Source organism: Molossus molossus, unplaced genomic scaffold, assembly GCF_014108415.1.
Source record: "Molossus molossus isolate mMolMol1 unplaced genomic scaffold, mMolMol1.p scaffold_m16_p_3, whole genome shotgun sequence".
Lineage (NCBI taxonomy): Eukaryota > Metazoa > Chordata > Mammalia > Chiroptera > Molossidae > Molossus > Molossus molossus.
The window spans coordinates 48439773-48460317 of NW_023425366.1; positions in this window are offsets into that span (position 1 = coordinate 48439773).

The window sequence follows — 20545 nt, forward strand, 5'->3', positions numbered from 1 at the left end:
CACAGGCCGATGCTCCAATCACTGAGCCAAACTGTCCAGGGCTTGTTTTTAAAGATATATATAACTGGTCAGGGTCATTAACAAACTATGTAACTTGTTGTGACAATCTGAAGCTGTAGAGTCTTGGGGTAAGGAAGGAAAAGGAGGATTGGAGATAGGTGATAGTCATAGCAACAGTGGTTATGACCTGGAAATTAAAGAAAGTCTGCTGTTTTTCTCTTGAATAAACAAAGGAAAATGCTAAAAATACCTCGGAGAATATTGAGAAAAAATAGGATGATAGTGAGAATCAAGGCAGAGTAAAGATTCCATTTAATATGGACGATCTATTGTTCTCTGGGTATGGTGATGGGAGCAAGAACAATCAAGTTTCCAGGAAGGTCCAATTTCTTAGTCAAGATGCATATTTGGTTGTGATTACTTGGATTCTCATGCTATTCATATAGTAACAATATTGACAAAAGTCTATTGCATTTGGTGAAAAGTACCTGTACATGAATCCATTTCAATGCAGTATATTTCAGTTAAAATAACACAACTAATATATTTAAAAGGCATACCTCAAAGATATTGTGGCTTTGGTTCCAGACCACTGCAATAAAGTGAATATTGCAATAAAGTATTTACTCAAAATTTTTGGTTTCCCAGTGTATATAAAAGCTATGTTTACACTATGCTGTATTCTATGAAGTGTGCAATAGCATTATGCCTTATAAACAATATACTTAATTTAAAAATACTTTATTGCTAAAAAATGCTAACCATCATCTGAGCCTTCAGTGAGTTGTAATCTTTTGGCTGGTGGCGGGTCTTGACTCAATGTGGATAGCTGCTGACTGATCAGGGTGGTGGTGACTGAAGGATGAAGTGGCTGTGGCAATTTCTTAAAAAAAGACAATGAGCCCTGGCCGGTTTGGCTCAGCGGTTAGAGCGTCGGCCTGCGGTCCCGAGAGACCCGGGTTCGGTTCCCGCTAAGGGCATGTACCTCGGTTGCAGTTTGTCCCCGGCCCTGGTTGGTCGTGCGGGTGGCAGCCACTCGATGTGTCCCTTTCACGTCGATGTTTCTCTCTCTCTCTCTCTCTCTCTCTCTCTCTCTCTCTCTCTCTCTCTCTCTCTCTCTCTCTTCCTCTCTCTCCCTCCCACTCTACCTGAACAAAAAAATAGAAAAATGTCCTCAGGTGAGGATAAAAAAAAAGAAAAAAGACAATGAATTTTGCCACATGGGTTGACTCTTCCTTTCATGAACAATTTCTCTGTAACATTTGATGCTATTTGTTTTTTTTTTTTTTTTTATCCTCACCCGAGGACATTTTTCCATTTTTTGCACAGATAGAGTGGGAGGGAGAGAGAGGGAGAGAGAGAGAACATCGACGTGAAAGGGACACATCGAGTGGCTGCCACCCGCACGACCAACCAGGGCCGGGGACGAACTGCAACCGAGGTACATGCCCTTAGCGGGAACCAAACCCGGGTCTCTCCGGACCGCAGGCCGATGCTCTAACCGCTGAGCCAAACCGGCCAGGGCTCGATGCTATTTGATAGCATTTTACCCACAGTAGAATTTTAAAAATTGGTGTCAATCCTCTTAAGCCCTGACCCTGCAAAAAGCATGTCAGGGAGTCACTGTGTTCCCTTAAAGAGTATAGAATCTCAGGTTTTGAAAACTACTTCAACATTGCAAAATACATATCCACAGACTTAGAAATAGAAAATAAATTTAGCCCAGGCCAGAGTGGCTCAGTTGGTTGAGTATCATTCTGTGCGTTTGACTGAATGTTTCTTCCTCACATTGATGTTTCTTTCTCTCTCTCCTTTCCTCTCTCTCAAAAATCAATAAAAACATAGTTTGAAAAAATAAAATGAGTTTAAAGATCATGGCATTTGACAGAAAATTACACTACTTTCATGTGAAGCTTCAGATGAACCTTTTTTTTAAATCCTCATCTGAGGATATTTTTCTATTTATCTTCAGATAGAGTAGGGGGGAGAGAGAGGGAGAGAAAGGAAGAAAGAGAGAAACATTAAAATGGGAGGGAAACATTGACTGGTTGCCTCCCACACGACCCCAATCAGGGCCAGGGTTGAACTACAACTGAGGTACATGCCCTTGGCCAGAATTGAACCCGAGACTCATTGGTCCTCGGGCTGATACTCTATCACTGAGCCAAACCAGCCAGGGCACAGATGAACCAGTTATTAATGAGGAAGATAATTTTAACATTATTATTTTTCCTTGTAGTTGAAGATGCATTGATAGAATACATAAAGCAGCATTTTGAATTTTATACAGATCATGAAGCCACATTTGGTTTCTTGTGCAACCTCCATAAGTTACAGGAAATGTCAGAGAAAGCATTAAAATGCCATGGTATAAATTTACATTTAAAATTAAATTTTGACTTACACAAAACTGATTTGTATGACGAATAAAATATTTTTAGAAAAATTGTTCCATGAGAATCATTAGCTCTACGTGTACTAATATTTTTATTTCAGAATAACTTATCAGAAATGTATTCCAAATGTTGTCACAGCCTATAAAATACTTTTAACTGCTTCAATAACAATTGCATCAGCAGAAAGATTCTGGTCAAAATTTAAAACCATAAAAAATTATGTGTAATCTTTCATTTTCCAAGAGCAACTAATGTCTCTTTCAATAAAATAAGATTGCTAAATGTATATGTTTTCATGAACTATTAAATAAATGTTCAGAAAAGCAAGCCACAAAATTATGATTAATCGAGATATCACATTAATAAGTACTGTATTATATAAAATTATGACACCAAAATCTTTTTTTTTTTTTTTTTGCATTTTATAAGTTATATTGTTACTCACATCTCCATTACCTCGGTTGTATTTTATAAGTAACACAATATTTAAAGGCCAAGCTTTGTAATATTTTTAATGGCACTTTTTTCTTGCTTTTTCAACAAGGGCTCTGCATTTTCAGTTTGCACTGGGCCCCTCAAATTATGTACTTTGCCCTATTCATAAAAAAGGTTGTTTTCATGTTTCATCTGGTTAGAACAACTATATTCAAGGCCTTCATGTAATGTAATCAAGGCCTTTAAAGCACTTTCTAACACTGTTACATGGGAGAAGGGAAAAACTATATTTCTTATAAATGTTCAATCAATTCCCACAATCCCAGTATTATAGAAGGTTCTAGTTGGGGGGAGAGGGAAAACTTCAAAGATCAACAATTCCATTACATATATAGCAAAACTGAGTCACCAAACTGGGATTGTTTTGAGTTCACAGTGATTTAGAGGCAGGCTTGGGACTAAATCTCCAGTCTCTCAAGTCTACCTGGTACAATTTCTACCATCAGTTCTTTATGCTTGTATCAATAAGTGTCCAGGAAGTCAGAAAGTACTCTAGGTATTTAAAACAGAATAATATGAGTGATGACCACCAAGAAGGAAGGTGTGTTAAAAGGGGCTGGAGCAATGGAAGGAAATAGAACTATTGCCAGAACCATCCCCAGAAGCAGAAAGGGGGAAGATACCTTGCCTTCTCCCTCCTTCTCTTTCATCTTTCACTACAGATTCCCATTAGCAGAAATTAGCTGGAAGCCAGCTGACAGAAAAGCGTAGAAAATGCAGGCTGTAGGAGTCAGCCTTCTGTGATATGGAGTAGAACAGAGAAAGGGTGAGAAGTGGATTTGAAAGCAAACAAGCAAATGACTGGCACACTGGATACACCAGGACTAATAACTTCTTCAGGTCCAAGTGCTACCTGAAAATCTAAAAAGTCCTGGTAGCCAGATACTATTGGCAATCCTCAATTACTGAGATAATGCATTTAAAACCCTTAGCATAGTGAATGATATAATGAGTAGAGATTAAAATCATTATCATAATTACTATCTGTATTAGCACTATTAAACAGGAAGAGGTTAAAAAATAAAAGAATCAGGAGAGCTTGCCAAAGGATGATGAGACCACCACTCAACACGTGCAATAAAAAGACATAGCTGAATGTATTGCTCACTCCAGTGGGAGCATGGGAATGGGGTAAGGAGACTGTACTGGTCAGGCAGAGTCTCTCCAAGCAGAGCACACTGTTACCTAATATAGGGTCTTTGTTTGGGGGAAGCATAGAATGCCAGGTGGTGTAAAATTTTCAGGTGTATAAGTAGGTTGACATTATCTGTAGTCCACGGTTACTCAGGTGAAACTTATTGATTAGATGGTACTCAGAGGTGTGTAAATTGGAGTGAGTCTGCCCCAGTTGGCTGACTTTCATGAAGGACTTACTGAAGCAAGTTATTCTTTATTTATTGAATGGGTTTGAAACTGGTTCTTATGGCTAATTGTTAACTTTGATACAGCAAAAATCAATCTTTTCCTAAGTTTATGGGAACTTCTTTATTTTCAGATTTGTTTGTTTGTTTGTTCTGGTCCTCAGTCAAGGACTGTGCAGATCTTTAGTACTGTTGCTGATTTTCCTTGAAGGTGAGGTTTCAGTGGTGGAGATTTTCTTTTATTTTCAGTTTACATGTCTATCAGCGTGGTTTTATTCTGTTGGTTTTTTGTTTGTTTATTTTTTTGTTTGCCTTTGAATCATTTGTTGAATCTTCTGTTAGGGCAGTGGCTGCATGAAAGCATTTAAGACTCTGGAAATTACACTTTTAACAACAGTGAGATAGTAAGTATAACTGGAAGAGACTAAACAACATTTCAGAATCATGACCCCAAGATATCCCAGACCCAATCACGAAAACAAGTCTCAAGATTCTCCAAGTCTATTTTAGATAGCTAGGTTGCCTTTTCTTTTAGCTTATATAGATGATTCCAATTCCTTTAGCTTAAAGATGATTTCAATTCACTTGCAGAGTTTAGACTAATATATAGTGCTAGTAATATTTCAGACTCTTCCCTTGTTGACCAAAAGAAAGTCCAAGGCCATTCTATTATCTATAACTACTTGGTTTTAAAAATTTGAACGTTTGTTATGCCCATAGTTTAGACGGTATTATTTACTATGTCAGCCAAAGTAATAGAACAAATTTTTGACAAATGCCTCTAGCAGTTTAACTCCTACAGATAGGATCATTATTCTCTCCCCATAAAAGGTTTTATACTTTTGTACTCTTTGAAAGCAGATTTAGTTCATTTAGGATGTTGGGGAATTATATTAGTTATCTACTATTCTATAACAAATTTTCTCAAACCTGGCAGCTTGAAAAGAAGAATATTTAGTATCTCACATTTTTTCTGGGGTCAGGAGCCTGGGAGCAGCTTAGTCAGGTTACTCTGGTTCAGTATTTCTCCTGAGGTTGCAGTAAAAATGTTAGCCATGGCTGCAGTTCTCTGAAGGCTTGAATGGGTGTGTAGGATCTGCTTCCAAGAAGGCTCACTCACTGGCTGTTAAGTGGAGGCCTCAGTTTCTCATTGACTATTGTCAGGATGTCTCAACTCCTTGCCACATGGATCTCTCCATAGGACTGCTCACAACACGGCAGCTAACTTCCCCTAGAGTGAATATGAGAGACAGCAAGGCAGAAATCACAAATGTCTTTCATAATCTAACCTTGGAAGTGACATACCACACTATTGACATATTTTATTGGTCACACTGACCAACCCTGATACAATAGAGAGGGGAATACCAAGAGGTGAGAATCTTAGGGACCACCCTGGAGATTGGCTACCACAGGAATTATACTCTTGGAATGCCCTAACTAATAATTCAACAGAATACTTAATCCCTGGTCCTGGGTGGGCACTGAAAAGCCTAATTCTTTTATAGAAAAATGCCCTGGCCAGTTTGGCTCAGTGGTTAGAGCGTGGGCCTGCGGTCCAGCGAGACCCAGGTTCGGTTCCCGCTAAGGGCGCGTACCTCGGTTGCAGTTTGTCCCCGGCCCTGGTTGGTTGTGCGGGTGGCAGCCACTCGATGTGTTCCTTTCACATCGATGTTTCTCTCTCTCTCTCTGTTCCTCTTTCTCCCTCCCACTCTACCTGAACAAAAAATGGAAAAATGTCCTCGGGTGAGGATAAAAAAAAAATAAAAAAAATAAAAATAAAAAAAAGAAAAAAGAAAAAAGAGCAAAAAGTTGTACATAATTCGACTTTGGTGGAGATGCAAATACATTATCTCTGAGAACTGAGTAACAAACAGTTATCGTTTGCATTTTGCAATTTTCCTGGTGCAGGGCATTTTCCTTCATTTATGTATTGTATGCAAAGAGTATCATTATTGGTAAAATTAAAGCAACATACCCTTACATAATTTATTAAAATGACTGTACTAAAATTAGCTTAGAATAGCTGAATTATAGAGTTATGATAACTGTCTAGACTAAGGGTCAGCAAATTTTCTCTGTAAAAAGCTAGATATCAAATATTTGTGGTTTTCTGAGCTATACATTCTTTGTAACAACTAATTTGCTGTTGTAGCACAAAGGCAGCCATAGACAATATGTTTAAAAATGTATGTGGCTTTTTTCCAATAACACTTTGTTTACAAAACAAAGATCATATTTGGTCTTCAAGCCATATTTTACCAATCCTGGTCTAGACTTAGGTGAGTCATTATTACTAGTAAGAGGAATAAGATAGGCTAAGTCAGAGGTGAAATACCTTAAACCAGTCAAAGAGAAAAGTATTATAATATGTCAAATTGGTTCCTGGTGTGATGCATTGTTTCACAGAGAATTTTGGCAAATGTCAATCAGAAATATCCTCTAGTGCTACAAGATCTGTTTTTGCCACATCATATCCTCATAGATCTCATAAAGATCATACTCAGTGCTTCTTTTAAGAATATGGGGGATCCACTAGCAAATCGAATGCAGCAATACATCAAAAAAATTATTCACCATGACCAAGTGGGATTCATCCCAGGGATGCAAGGCTGGTACAATATTCGCAAATCAATAAATTTGATACACCACATAAACAAAATGAAAGATAAGCTCAGGCCAGTTTGGCTCAGTGGTTAGAGAGTCGGCCTGTGGTCCAGAGAGACCCAGGTTCGGTTCCCGCTAAGGGCACGTACCTCAGTTGCAGTTTGTCTCCAGCCCTGGTTGGTCGTGCGGGTGGCAACCACTCGATGTGTCCCTTTCATGTCAATGTTTCTCTCTCTCTCTCCCTCCCACTCTATCTGAACAAAAAATGGAAAAATGTCCTCAGGTGAGAATAAAAAATATAAATAAATAAAAAATGAAAGATAAAAATCATATGGTCATATCAATAGACAATGAAAAAGCATTTGGCAAAATCCAGCACCCATTTCTGATAAAAACTGCTCAGCAATCTGGAAATAGAGGGATCATATCTCAACATAAAGGCCAAATATGAAAGACATACAGCGAACATCATACTCAATGGCCAAAAATTAAAAGCATTACCCTTAAGAACAGGAACAAGGCAAGGATGCCCACTTTTGCCACTCTTATTTAACATAGTACTGGAAGTCTTAGCCACAGCAATCAGACAGGAAGAAAAAATAAAAGGGATCCAAATTGCAAAGGAGGAAGTGAAACTGTCATTATTCACAGATAACATGATACTATATGTAGAAAACCCCAAAGACTCCATCAAAAATTTCCTAGACTTAATAAATGAATTTGGCAAAGTAGCAGGATACAAAGTTAACGTCAAGAAATTGATGGCATTCTTATACACCAATGATGAACTCACAGAAAGAGAAACTAAAAAAACAATCCCATCTGCCACCGTGGTAAAAAAAATAAGATCCCTAGGAATAAACTTAACCAAAGAAATAAAGGACCTATTCGCAGAAAACTACAGGTCATTGAAAACAGAAATAGAGGAAGATATGAAAAAAGTGGAAGCACATACCTTGTTCATAGATTGGAAGAATTAACATCATTAAAATGTCCATACTACCCAAAGCAATCTATAGATTCAATACAATCCCCATCAAAATACCAACAACATACTTCACAGAATTAGAACAAGTTCTTCAAAAGTTCATATGGAACCAAAAAAAACCTTGAATAGCCACAGCAATCTTGAAAAAGAAGAACAAAGTTGAAGAGATCACATTACCAGATTTCAGGTTATACTACAAAGCCACTGTAATCAAAACAGCCTGGTACTGGCACAAGAACAGGCATATAGACCAGTGGAACAGAACAGAGAACCCAGAGATAGACCCAAGGCAATATGCTCAATTAATATTTGACAAAGGTGGCAAGAGCATACAGTGGAGTAAGGACAGCCTCTTTAATAAACGGTGTTGGGAAAATTGGACAGCTACATGCAAAAAAATGAAACTAGACCATCAACTTACACCCTACACAAGAATACACTCAAAATGGATAAAAGACTTAAATGTGACTCATGAATCCATAAAAATCCTAGAAGAAACTGTAGGCAACAAAATTTCAGACATCACACGCAGCAGAATTTTCACTGATACATCACCTAAGGCAATAGAAACAAAGGAGAAAATGAACACATGGGACTACATCAAACTCAAAAGCTTCTGCACACCGAAAGATACAATCATCAAAACGAAAAGGCTACCCACTGTATGGGAGAGTATAATTGCCAATGATATATCAGATAAGGGGTTAATTTCCAATACATATAGAGTGCTCATACAACTCCACAAAAGGAAGACAAAGAACCCAATTAAAAAATGGGTAGAGGAACTAAATAGACACCTCTCCAAACAGGACATACAAATGGCCAAGAGACATATGAAGAAATGCTCAACATCACTAATCATCAGAGAGATGCAAATTAAAACAACAATAAGGTATCACCTCACACCTGTCAGAATGGCCGCCATCAACAAATCATCAAACAACAAGTGTTGGCGAGGGTGTGGAGAAAAGGGGACTCTAGTACACTGCTGGTGGGAATGCAGACTGGTGCAGCCACTATGGAAAACAATATGGTGTTACCTCAAAAAATTAAAAATTGAACTTCCATTTGACCCAGTGATCCCGCTTCTAGGAATAATACCCTGAGAAGCCTGAAACACCAGAAAGAATATATGTACCCCCATGTTTGTAGCAGCACTATTTACAATAGCTAAGATCTGGAAACAGCCCAATTGTCCATCAGTAGACGAATGGATAAAAAGGTTGTGGTACACATACCCAATGGAGTACTATGCAGCTGTAAGAAAGATCTCTTATCCTTTGAGACGACATGGAGGGACCTAGAAAGTATTATCCTAAGTGAAACAAGCCAAACAGAGAAAGACGAGTATCATATGATCTCAGTAATCTGTGGAACATAATGAACATAACAGTCTGAGGAATGGGGTAGTCCCAGAGCTGTGGAAGTGGGGTACAGACAGACGATCCCCTGAAGAGGGGGTGGAGGGGGAGAGATAAACCACAGAACTTATATGTATGTATGCATGGACAACGGACAACAAAGCTGGGGACAGGGTGGGGAGGGAAATGGAGGAGGGAATCAGTGTGGGAAAAAGGAGAAACATCTTTAACAAAAATAAATTAATTAAGAAAAAGTTATGGATGTAAAAAAAAAAAAAAGAGCAACTTCCTGTCAAGATGGCGGCATAGGTAAATGCAGTATTGCATCCTCCCACAACCACATCAAAGTTACAACTAAACTACAGAACAACCATCATTCAAAACTGTCTGAAATCAAGCTGAATGGAAGTCCTATAACTATGGAATTAAAGAAGAAGCCACACCAAGACTGGTAGGAGGGGTGGAGGCGAATGTGCTGGTCCCACACCCATGTGTGGTGGATAAAAATCACTAGGATACCTCAGCAGGGAAGGTCCTCCTTTAGGACTGAGGGGTCCCCGTCCCATACCAGGCGCCCAGCTCAGGGTTCCAGTGCCCGGAAGAGAAGTCCCCATAACCTCTGGCTGGAAAACCAGCGGGAACTGAGGCTTAGGGAGGCTGAGGTGGATGCAGCCCCCAGCAGCTCCTCTTAAAAGGTCTACACACAGACTTATCAGACTCACTCCCTCTAAGCTTGGAGGAGAGGCAGTTCGAGAGGCGCCAGAGGTATACAGGGAAGAACTGAGCTATTTGGCACTGGAGGAAGGGCTGGAGAAGGGGCTTTCTCTAGGACAGAGGTGCAGTCAGAGGCCTTTGTTCCTTTGGTGAGCCCTTTCCGGGGGCGGCAGACACCCACCATATCTGGGACTCCAGCAACCTGGCTTACACTGGTTGCCCCACCCTGGTGATTCCCTGAGGCCCCACCCCACCCAATTTCAGGTCCACCCAAGCTGTTGCCAGTTGGTTAACTATAGGATTGGCCTGTCTTGATCCTGTTTCCGGTTTTCCTAAATTCTCTCAAACAAGCAGCATCTGGTCTCAGATAGCCCTGTACCTCTCATTAAGTAATACACAGAAACAAATACAGGGAAGCAGCCAAAATGAGGAGACAAAGAAACAGGTCCCAAATGAAAGAACTGAACAAAACCCCAGGAAAAGAACTAAGCAAAATGGAGATAAGCAACAGATGCTGAGTTCAAATCACTGTTTATAAGGATGCTCAATGGACTTAGTGAGAACCTCAGAGAACTTAGTGAGGGCCTCAAGAGCATAAACTCAGTCCAGTCAGAAATGAAGGAGGCGCTAACTGAAATAGAGAACAATTTACACAGATTTAATAGTAGAGTAGGTAAAGCCAAGAAGCAAACAATCGATTTTGAATATAAGGAAGCAAAAAACACCCAATCAGAACAGCAAAATGAAAAAAGAATCCAAAAAAATGAGGATAGTGTAAGTAGCCTCTGGGACAACTTCAAGCATGCCAACATTCACATCTTGGGGGTGCCAGAAGGAGAAGAGAGAGAACAAGAAATCGAAAACCTATTTGAAACAATAATGGCAGAAAACTTTCCTAATTTGGTGAAGGAAACAGACATACAACTCCAGGAAGCACAGAGAGTCCCAAACAAGATGAAACCCAAGAGGCCCACACCAAGACACATCATCATCAAAATGCAAAAGGTTCAAGACAAAGAGAGAATCTTAAAAGCAGCAAGAGAAAAGCAATTAGTTATCTACAAGGGCGTTCCCATAAGACTGTCAGCTGATGTCTCAAAAGAAACTTTGCAGGCCAGAAGGGAGTGGCAAGAAATATTCAGAGTGATGAAAAGCAAGAACATACAACCAAGATTACTCCATCCTGCAAAGCTGTCATTTAGAATCGATGGCCATATAAAGAGTTTCCCAGACAAGGAAAAACTAAAGGAGTTCATCACCACCAAACCATTATTACATGAAATGTTGAAGGGTCTTCTTGAAGAAAAAGATAAAAAATATGAATAAACAAAATGGCAATGAATATATATCTATAGACAATTGAATCTACAAACCAAATGAACAAGCAGAGCAGAAACCTTCTCATAGATACAGAGAACATTTTGTTGGTTGCCAGATGGGAGGGGGTTTGGGGGAATGAGTGAAAGAGGTGAAGGGATTAAGAAGTACAAATTGGTTGCTAGACTGACAAACCTCAAAGGGAAGGGGGGTTGGGGGGTAGGAAGAAATAAACCAAAGAACTTATATGCATATATACATAACCAATGGACACAGACAACAGTGTGGGAAAAGGCAGGAGGGGGATGGGAGTGGGAAGGAGGGGATCAATGGGGGAAAAATGAGGAACATCTATAATACATTCAACAATAAAGATTTCAAAAAAAAGAAAAAGAACATTTAAAAAAAAAAAAGAATATGGGTGATCCAGATTTTATGTCTCTGTTACAGAATTCTTGAACTTCCCCATGGATTATTATTATTTTATTGTTGTTTTTATATGAGGTCCTGGTATAAGGACTTCAGTCAATCTGTGCTATTCTGTTAAAATATTTCAATAGTATTTCTAAAGTATATCTATAGTAGCTGCAGCATGGTATACTAACTTCTATGGTGCCTCTTTTACTATGAGTCACCTTTTATTCTAGCAATTGTTTTAGATATCATGTAATGAATGTATTTGTTGTTTATTTTTTAAAGAGTACTGAGTAGCCCTGGCTGGTGTTGCTTAGTGGTTAGAGTGTCAGCCCAAGCACCAAAGGTTCTTTGGTTCAATTCTCAGTCAAGGGCATGTACCTGGGTTGCAGGTTTGATCTCTGACCCCAGTTGGCATATGTGCAGGAGGCAACCCATCCATATGTCTCTCTCATATTGATGTTTCTCTCTCTCTCTCTCTCTCTCTCTCTTTCTCTCTCCCCCCTTCCACTCTCTCTAAAAATCAATAGGAAATATAACATCCTCAGATCAACAAAAATAAAAATTAAATAAAGAGTATTGAGTAATATTTTTATAATTTTTTTTCTATAACAGTTTAAAAATGTGAATTGTTTTACAAGAATACCAGCTATTAATTTATGTTTAGTATTTTATTTTAGTAATTTGAAATGCCCTATAGAAGACCACAGTTCAATCTTTTGAACAATCTGGTGAGGTATCAGATTTTATAGGAGAAATGGTTTACTTATTATAAAACAACCCTAATTTTTTATGATTAAAAAAAAACAAACACCTTGTGCATTGTTAGTGGGATTGTAATAGGGTACACCTGCTATGGTAAACTAAAATGGTAAAACATTTTGAGGAATGGAGATTCCTCAAAAAATTAAAAATTTGACTACTTTAGCCCTGGCTGGTTTGGCTCAGCAGTTAGAGCATCGGCCTGCGGGCCGGAGAGACCCGGGTTCGGTTCCCGCTAAGGGCATGTACCCCGGTTGCAGTTTGTCCCCGGCCATGGTTGGTCGTGCGGGTTGCAGCCACTCGATGTGTCCCTTTCATGTCGATGTTTCTCTCTCTCTCTCTCTCTCTCTTCCTCTCTCTCCCTCCCACTCTATCTGTGCAAAAAATGGAAAAATGTCCTCGGATGAAGATAAAAAAAAAAAAAGAAAAAAAAATTTGACTACTTTAGATCTCATAAGTGGAATACAGTATAGTGATTTTGTTACTGGCTTATTTCATTTAACATAATGTCTTCAAAGTTTATCCATGTTGAAGCACGTGATAGGATTTTCTTCCCTTTTTTTTTTTCATCCTCACCTAAGGACATCCTTTCATTTTTTTGTTTAGATAGAGTGGGATGGAGAGAGAGGAAGAAAGAGAGAGAAACATCGATATGAAAGGGACACATCGAGCCGGGGACAAACTGCAACTGAGTTATGTGCCCTTAGCGGGAACCGAATCCAGGTCTCTCTGGACCACAGGCCAATGCTCTGACTGCTGAGCCAAACTGGCCAGGGCCAAACACACACTAGAGTGTAGAGAAAGGGCATTACAAAAAGAAGTAGAGGAAGATATGAACAAGTGGAAGCATATACCGTGTTCATGGATAGAAATAATTAACATTATTAAAATGTCCATACTATTTAAAGCAATCTATAGGTTTAATGCAATCCCTATTAAAATACCAATGGCATACTTCACAGAACTAGTACAAATATTCCAAAAATGTATAAGGGACCAAAAAGGCCCCAAATAGCTGTAGCAATATTGAGAAAGAAGAACAAAGTTGGAAGGATCACAATACAGGATATCAAACTATACTACAAAGCCACTGTAATCAAGACAGCCTGGTACTGGCACAAGAGCAGGCATATAGACCAGTGGAACAGAGCAGAGACCCCAGAAATTGATCCATATCATTACAGTCAATTAGTGTTTGACAAAGGGGCAAGAACATACAATGAAGTAAAGACAGTCTCTTCAACAAATGTTTTGGAAAAACTGGATAGACACATGCAAAAAGATGAAACTAGACCATTGACTTATACCATACACAAGAATAAACTCAAAATGAATAAAAGACTTAAATGTAAGTCATAAAACCATAAAAATCCTAGAAGAAAATAGAAAATATAGGCAGTAAAATCTCAGACATCTCACATAGCAGAATTTTGCTGATACATCTCTTAGGGCAAGAGAAACAAAGGAAAAAAACAACAACAAATGGTACCATAACAATGTAAAAAGCTTCTGCACAGCAAAAGAATCAACCATCAAAATGAAAAGAGAACCCATTGTATAGGAAAACATATTTGTTGATGATACATCTGATAAAGGGTTAATTTCCAAAATATATAAAGTACTCACACAACTTAACAAAAGAAAGACAAACAACCCAATTTAAAAATGGGCAAAGGACCTGAATAGACACTTCTCCAAAGAGACATACAGATGGCCAATAAACATAGAAAAAAAAAAATGCTCAAAGTCACTAATCATAAGAGAAAGGCAAATTAAAACCACAATGAGATATTACTTCACACCTGCCAGTATGGCTATCATCAATAAATCAACAAACAAGTCCTGGAGAGGATGTAGAGAAAAGGGAACACTAGTTCATTAATGGTGGGAATGTAGACTGGTGCAGCCACTATGGAAACAGTATTTAATTTTTCCTCAAAAATTAAAAATGGAACTGCCTTATGACCCAGTGATCCCACGTTTGGGACTATATCCTAAAAACCCCGAAACACCAATCAGAAAGAATATATGTACCCCTGTGTTCATAGCAGCATTATTTACAATAGCTAAGATTTGGAAACAGCCCAAGGGCCCATCAGTAGATGAATGGATAAAAAAGTTGTTAAAAAAAAAACACAGGATATCTTACCCTTTGAGACAGCATGGATGGACCTGGATATTATTATGCTAAGTGAAATAAGTCAATCAGTGGAAGACAAATATCACATGATCTCACTTATTTGTGGAAGTTAATAAACAAAATGAATTGACCAACAAAATAAGTCTTGAGGCATGGAACAGACTGACATATCTTGGGGGCTGAGGGATGAGAAGAGATAAACCAAAGAACTTATATAGTGTATAAGTTCTTATATAGTTTGTCCATATCCCATGGACACAGACAATAGTAATGTGAAGGCTTGGGTTGGGGAAGGGGCTGGGCAGAGAATAAGGGGGGGGGAGGCAATGGGGGACATTTGTCATACCGTCAACAATAAAAATACATATTTGTTTTTAAAGAGAAAGAAATGCAAACTGAATAGGTTTCAAAAGGTTACAAAATCTTTAAGAGAGGCTGTCTTGATTAAGAATTTTGTTGAGCCCTGGCCGGTTTGGCTCAGCGGTTGGAGCGTTGGCCTGCGGTACAGAGAGACCCGGGTTCGGTTCCGGCTAAGGGCACGTACCTCGGTTGCGGTTTGTCCCCGGCCCTGGTTGGTTGTGCAGGTGGCAGCCACTCGATGTGTCCCTTCACATCGATGTTTCTTTCTCTCTCTTCCTCTCTCTCCCTCCCGCTCTATCTGAACAAAAAATAGAAAAATGTCCTCAGGTGAGGATGAAAAAAAAAAAAAAAAAAGAATTTTATTGAGCCCTGGACGGTTTGGTTCAGTGGTTAGAGCGTCAGCCTGCAGTCCAGAGAGACCTGGGTTTGGTTCCCGCTAAGGGTGCGTACCTCGGTTGCAGTTTGTCCCCGGCCAGAGCAGGATTTTCTCCCTTTTTAAGGCTGAACAATATTTCATTGTATGTATACAGTCATCCCTCGTTTATCACTGTTAATCTGTTCCAGAATCTAGCAGTGGCACCTGGCGTTGAAGGATTCCTGGGGTGCTAGAATACATAGGCCTACAGTCCATACATACAGTAATTTTAATTTTAATTATAATGCAGGGGTGTATAATTGACTCAGACAACCGAGCATGTGCTGTATCATTTTCACTGTCTCCATCAACTTTTTAATGAACATATTTGAACAAACCACAATAGAGTGAAGCCGCAAAAGTCGAAGTGCGAAGTGGTGAGAGACGACTGTATGATACATTTTGTAGTTTCATTCATCCATCAATGGACACTTGGGTTGCTTCCACTTTTGGACTATTACAAAATCTTTGGGAGAGGCTGTCTTGATTAAGAATTTTTTTGAGCCCTGGCCAGTTTGGTTCAGCAGTTAGAGCGTCGGCCTGCGGTCCAGAGAGACCCGGGTTTGGTTCCCACTAAGAGCGCCTACCTCAGTGGCAGTTTGTCCCGGGCGCTGGTTGGGTCGTGCGGGTGGCAGCCACTCGATGTGTACCTTTCACTTCAATGTTTCTCTCTCTCTCTCTTCCTCTCTCTCCCTCCCACTCTAGCTGAACAAAAAATGGGAAAATGTCCTCGGGTGAGGATAAAAAACATATATATATTTTTTAAGCCTTAGCATATCTACTACATTAGCTGACTAATAGCTGACATATCCATTAAAGATTATTGATTATTTGGTATTTTGTCTCCTAATAGTTTTAGAGTCCCTCTGATAGTATTAACTTAAAGATTTGGATATATCAAACATGACATTATTATTTTAAGTCAAAAAAATCATCTTGTCATTTACCAAGAAAAGTGTGAAAGTTAGAATTACAGTGCTTCTTAAAGGAAATAGAAGGCCTAGGAAAAAGAAGAGACTTTGGCATAGACAAATCCATAACACACAAGAAGGAAAGGCCACTACAGTCAGTCTATAGACAGGATTTTGAAGGGCATCTGTGTTTCCCAACCAAGCAGAGACTAGGAAGGGGCCACACAGTCAGCAATCTGATAGTCCTTGATACTTGAGTATAGACAAAAAACAAAGTGAACTTCTTTCACAAATTAACAAGAAAGCTTTTATAGGGGACTCTATAAAAGACAAAGTTTGACAACTCTTTTTTTCATAAATTGATCACTGGTCTAACAGACCTTCAATCATTAGTCCTCAAAACTGGCTTGCATTGAGTTGAAAACTTATCAGACTTATGCTTCCATTTATTTGTTCTTTATGAAACAAAACAACCCAGGACAAAACAAAAACTCATGACCCAGGCTTTCAACATATAGACAAATAGCAGCAGGAGAAAAAACAAGTTAATGGTAAAAATATTTCTAAATGGCATACCTCCAAAACAAAAGGTCTAATGATCTTATGCAAAGACCTAGGTCTAATTATTTGCCAAATGGTGTACCTCTAAACCAAAAGAAAATGATTGTTCTATACAAAGATCTAGGCCTAAACAAAGTCCCTTATTGGTTACAAATCCTAGAATAACAAAATAAATTGAGCAATATGAACTCAATGAAACTAGTCAGAGATCAGATTATTGTTAAGATCAACTCACTTGATGACATATCTAAAGAGTAAAAAGAATTTTGGCACAAGGTGCCCAGTGAATATAACTGTTGGCCTGAGGGTCCCAAGAATGCTGCCAAATGTGGATCTTTAAAATAATCTCAGTGGAAGCTCCAAAACTGTTCAATGAGACCATCCATCACTCAATATCTGAAATAAAATGACAAAGCTAACTTGTTGCTTGTTATAGTAAGAGATGCTGGTCAGACACAATCTTTTCAAGGAGAACAAATTGCAATCTTATATAACATTTTGAGGAAGCATGAAATTTAGGGACTGGTGGACTCTTCGAGGTGGTAAGTGGATTGACATTATCCATGGAAGCTTGGTTACTCAGGTGAAACTATTGTTGGTTGGGTACCACTCATAGGTATGCTGTTGGAGTGAGTCTGTCACTGATTGGCTGACTTTCAGAAGTGAGAGACTAAAAGAATGGTTGGCTTGTAAAAGTGTTTAACAAGGTAAATTACTGCTTGACAGAATAGGTTTAAAACCAATTATGAAGGCTAGTTGTTACATGGTTTCAGAATAATCAGTCTTTTTCTACATTTGTAAGAACTTTTTTTTATTTGTAAGTTAAAAAATCAGAAAGTACAAAAATGTAAGAGAAATATTGGAAGCTACTCACGGTATCAAAAATGTAGAATTGCCATTCTGGAACAGGTGCCAGCCTTTGAGTTAGACAGCAAAGTCTTTGGTGTAAGTGAGATTTCTATGTGTATAGTTGTAGTTTATATGTTGAGCAACAGAAGAAAGAAAAAAGAGATGCTACTGGAAGAAGAGTTGCAGTTGAAATTGGTACATATTTAGATATTTTCAAATTTTCATTCCCTATTGGCATTCACACTTATTTTACACAACACTTCTTTTTAGGAAATATATTTATAAACTATATATGTAAATTTGTTGAGAGGGTTTTCCAAATTCCACTTTTACATTTTCTTACTTGGTTTTTCTTCCTTATTTTATCAATACAACAAGATTTTTTTCAAACAACTTCATAACTTCACTTTTTTTTATACCCAATATTATAAGCCCTTTCTAGTTTTGAGATACCGTCTTCATTTCCAAGGCAACTGGTTATAATATTATTTGTAACCACAGAGTTAGAACTTCATTATAGAACTAAACACTAAAGAAAGTAACTCTACATTTATTTTTGGAAAAAATGATATCAGTATGATCAATAGCTTGATCTCTGGATTCAGACAGATCTGGGTTTAAGTCCTAACTCTTCCTTTATGAATTGTGTGACCTGAGGCAATTTACTCAACTTCTCCAAGCTTCTGTATTCTCATCTGTGAAATGATGATAATAAACAATACCTACTTACATGGCTATTGAGGGAATTAAAAACAATAAATTATGTAGAGAGTTTAGTATATGTTCCTGGCTCATAGTAGACATCTAATAAATTGGGATATACTCTTTTGTTTTTCTTTATTGATATTAGACAGGGAGAAGAGAGAGATAGAAACATTGATGAGAGAGAACATCATTTGGCTGCCTCCTGCATGCCCCCTATTGGGGATCTGGCATGTGCCCTGACTGGGAATCGAACCGGTGACCTCTTGGTGCATGGGTTGATGCTCAACCACTGAGCCACACCAGCCAGATTATATTCTTTTTTTAATTAATAAAAGAAAATATGACAGAACATGCTAAAATATATAATTTATGTATTTGAAATAGAAAATTTTCCATTAGCTTAACTAGTAAGTAAAGCATGTAGTTTCTTTAGCTAAAATTGACCTGTATGATTTAGAGATAGTTTCACCTTGTTTCTTTCACCCCTGAGCTCTTCTATTTTAGATTCTGTTGCACAGAGTATTATAGTTTCTGGTAAAAAAAAAAAAATTATATTGACACAGATCAGTAAACTCTCTATCTAATCTATATTCAATCTATATCTATATATATGTTTCTGTTGCTCCTGTAATATGGGCCTTAATTTCATCTACTCAAGTCTTGAAGTGAGAGAGAAAAAAAAAGTTTTGTGATACTTTATAAGAAATAATCTTTTGAACCAAAACAACTTAAGATATTCTAGAATAATGGTAAATCATCAATATAGCAATGTGTTGACATCCTGTCCCTCAGCAATCTAAACTCCCGTGTTATATCCATTTGTAACAATGTAATTATGTACTCCATATAATGCAACATACTTCTGAGGAATAAACACAAATTATTTGAGCAACAATATTAATAACCAGCATAGAATAAAGGATTAATGACAAAATAATAAAGGTACTATGGGATGTAAATTATTAGTTTATCCATAGCTATTACTGAATTTTCCTTTGTTTTGATTTTTTAGTTGTCTTATCAGCTTATACGTTCTTCATAATACAATTCCTTAATGGTTTTTATCTAGTTTATGTGAATATGCATCCTCTCAGAAAAATGTGATTCCAAGATTAGAAAGCTTTCCTTCTGTGTGGTCCTTAGAGACCATGAGATGTTTTCCCCCAAAGGCAACACAAGTCCTGTGAAATGGAAGCAGAGCTTTCATGCCTTAAAATTCATTTCTCTTACTGTACAATCATTACCAGTATGGGCAAAGCAAATCCAAATTACCACTTCTACTTCGGGCCTACTAGAGAAGAGGTAGCATTCATTCTAGAATTATTTAAATCTTCCCTGACAGGAGTGCTAGGAAAAGCTTAACACACAAAATCACAAATCGGTCTTTTGACAAACTGCCAACCTAGTGGCTCTTAAAGGAAGAACAACAATGAACACTAAGGACAAAATAAAGTAATAACTGAGAAAGGCAGTTGAAAATTGAACTAAAAATGCAAAGGAAGGAAGAGAAAAAAGAAAGCAGTACAGCATACATGTAACTTCAGAGCCCCATGTGCAAACTAGATAAAGAAATCTTTCACTGTTTTAAAACTTATGAGTAAATATCTTTTTTTTTATCCTCACCCGAGGACATTTTTCCATTTTTTTGTTCAGGTACAGTGGGAGGGAGAGAGAGGAACAGAGAGAGAGAGAGAAACATTGATGTGAAAGGAACACATCGAGTGGCTGCCACCCGCACAACCGACCAGGGCCGGGGACAAACTGCAACCGAGGTACGCGCCCTTAGCGGGAACCGAACCCGGGTCTCTCAGGACCGCAGGTCGGCGCTCTAACCGCTGAGCCAAACTGGTCAGGGCATGAGTAAATATCTTTATAGCAGAAAGCCCTGTTGATTTGGTGGAATGCTTTGGATGCTTGAATATTATAACCTGAGAATATCTGGTTGAGAAATTAAAAGTAAAAAAAACTTTCTTATTTTCTGTCTCCAGAGATGATATCTTTTAAAACATATGCATATATATTTAATCTGTAAGTTCTACTATTACATATTGTGTTAAAAAATACAGATCTTGGGATTCCAAAATGGCAGCAGAGTGAATGGAAGCTACACAGACTATCTCCCAGAACCAAACTGGAATTAAAACTAAAATAAAGACAAATCATCAAGAAAAAGCAATAGTAAAGCAAAT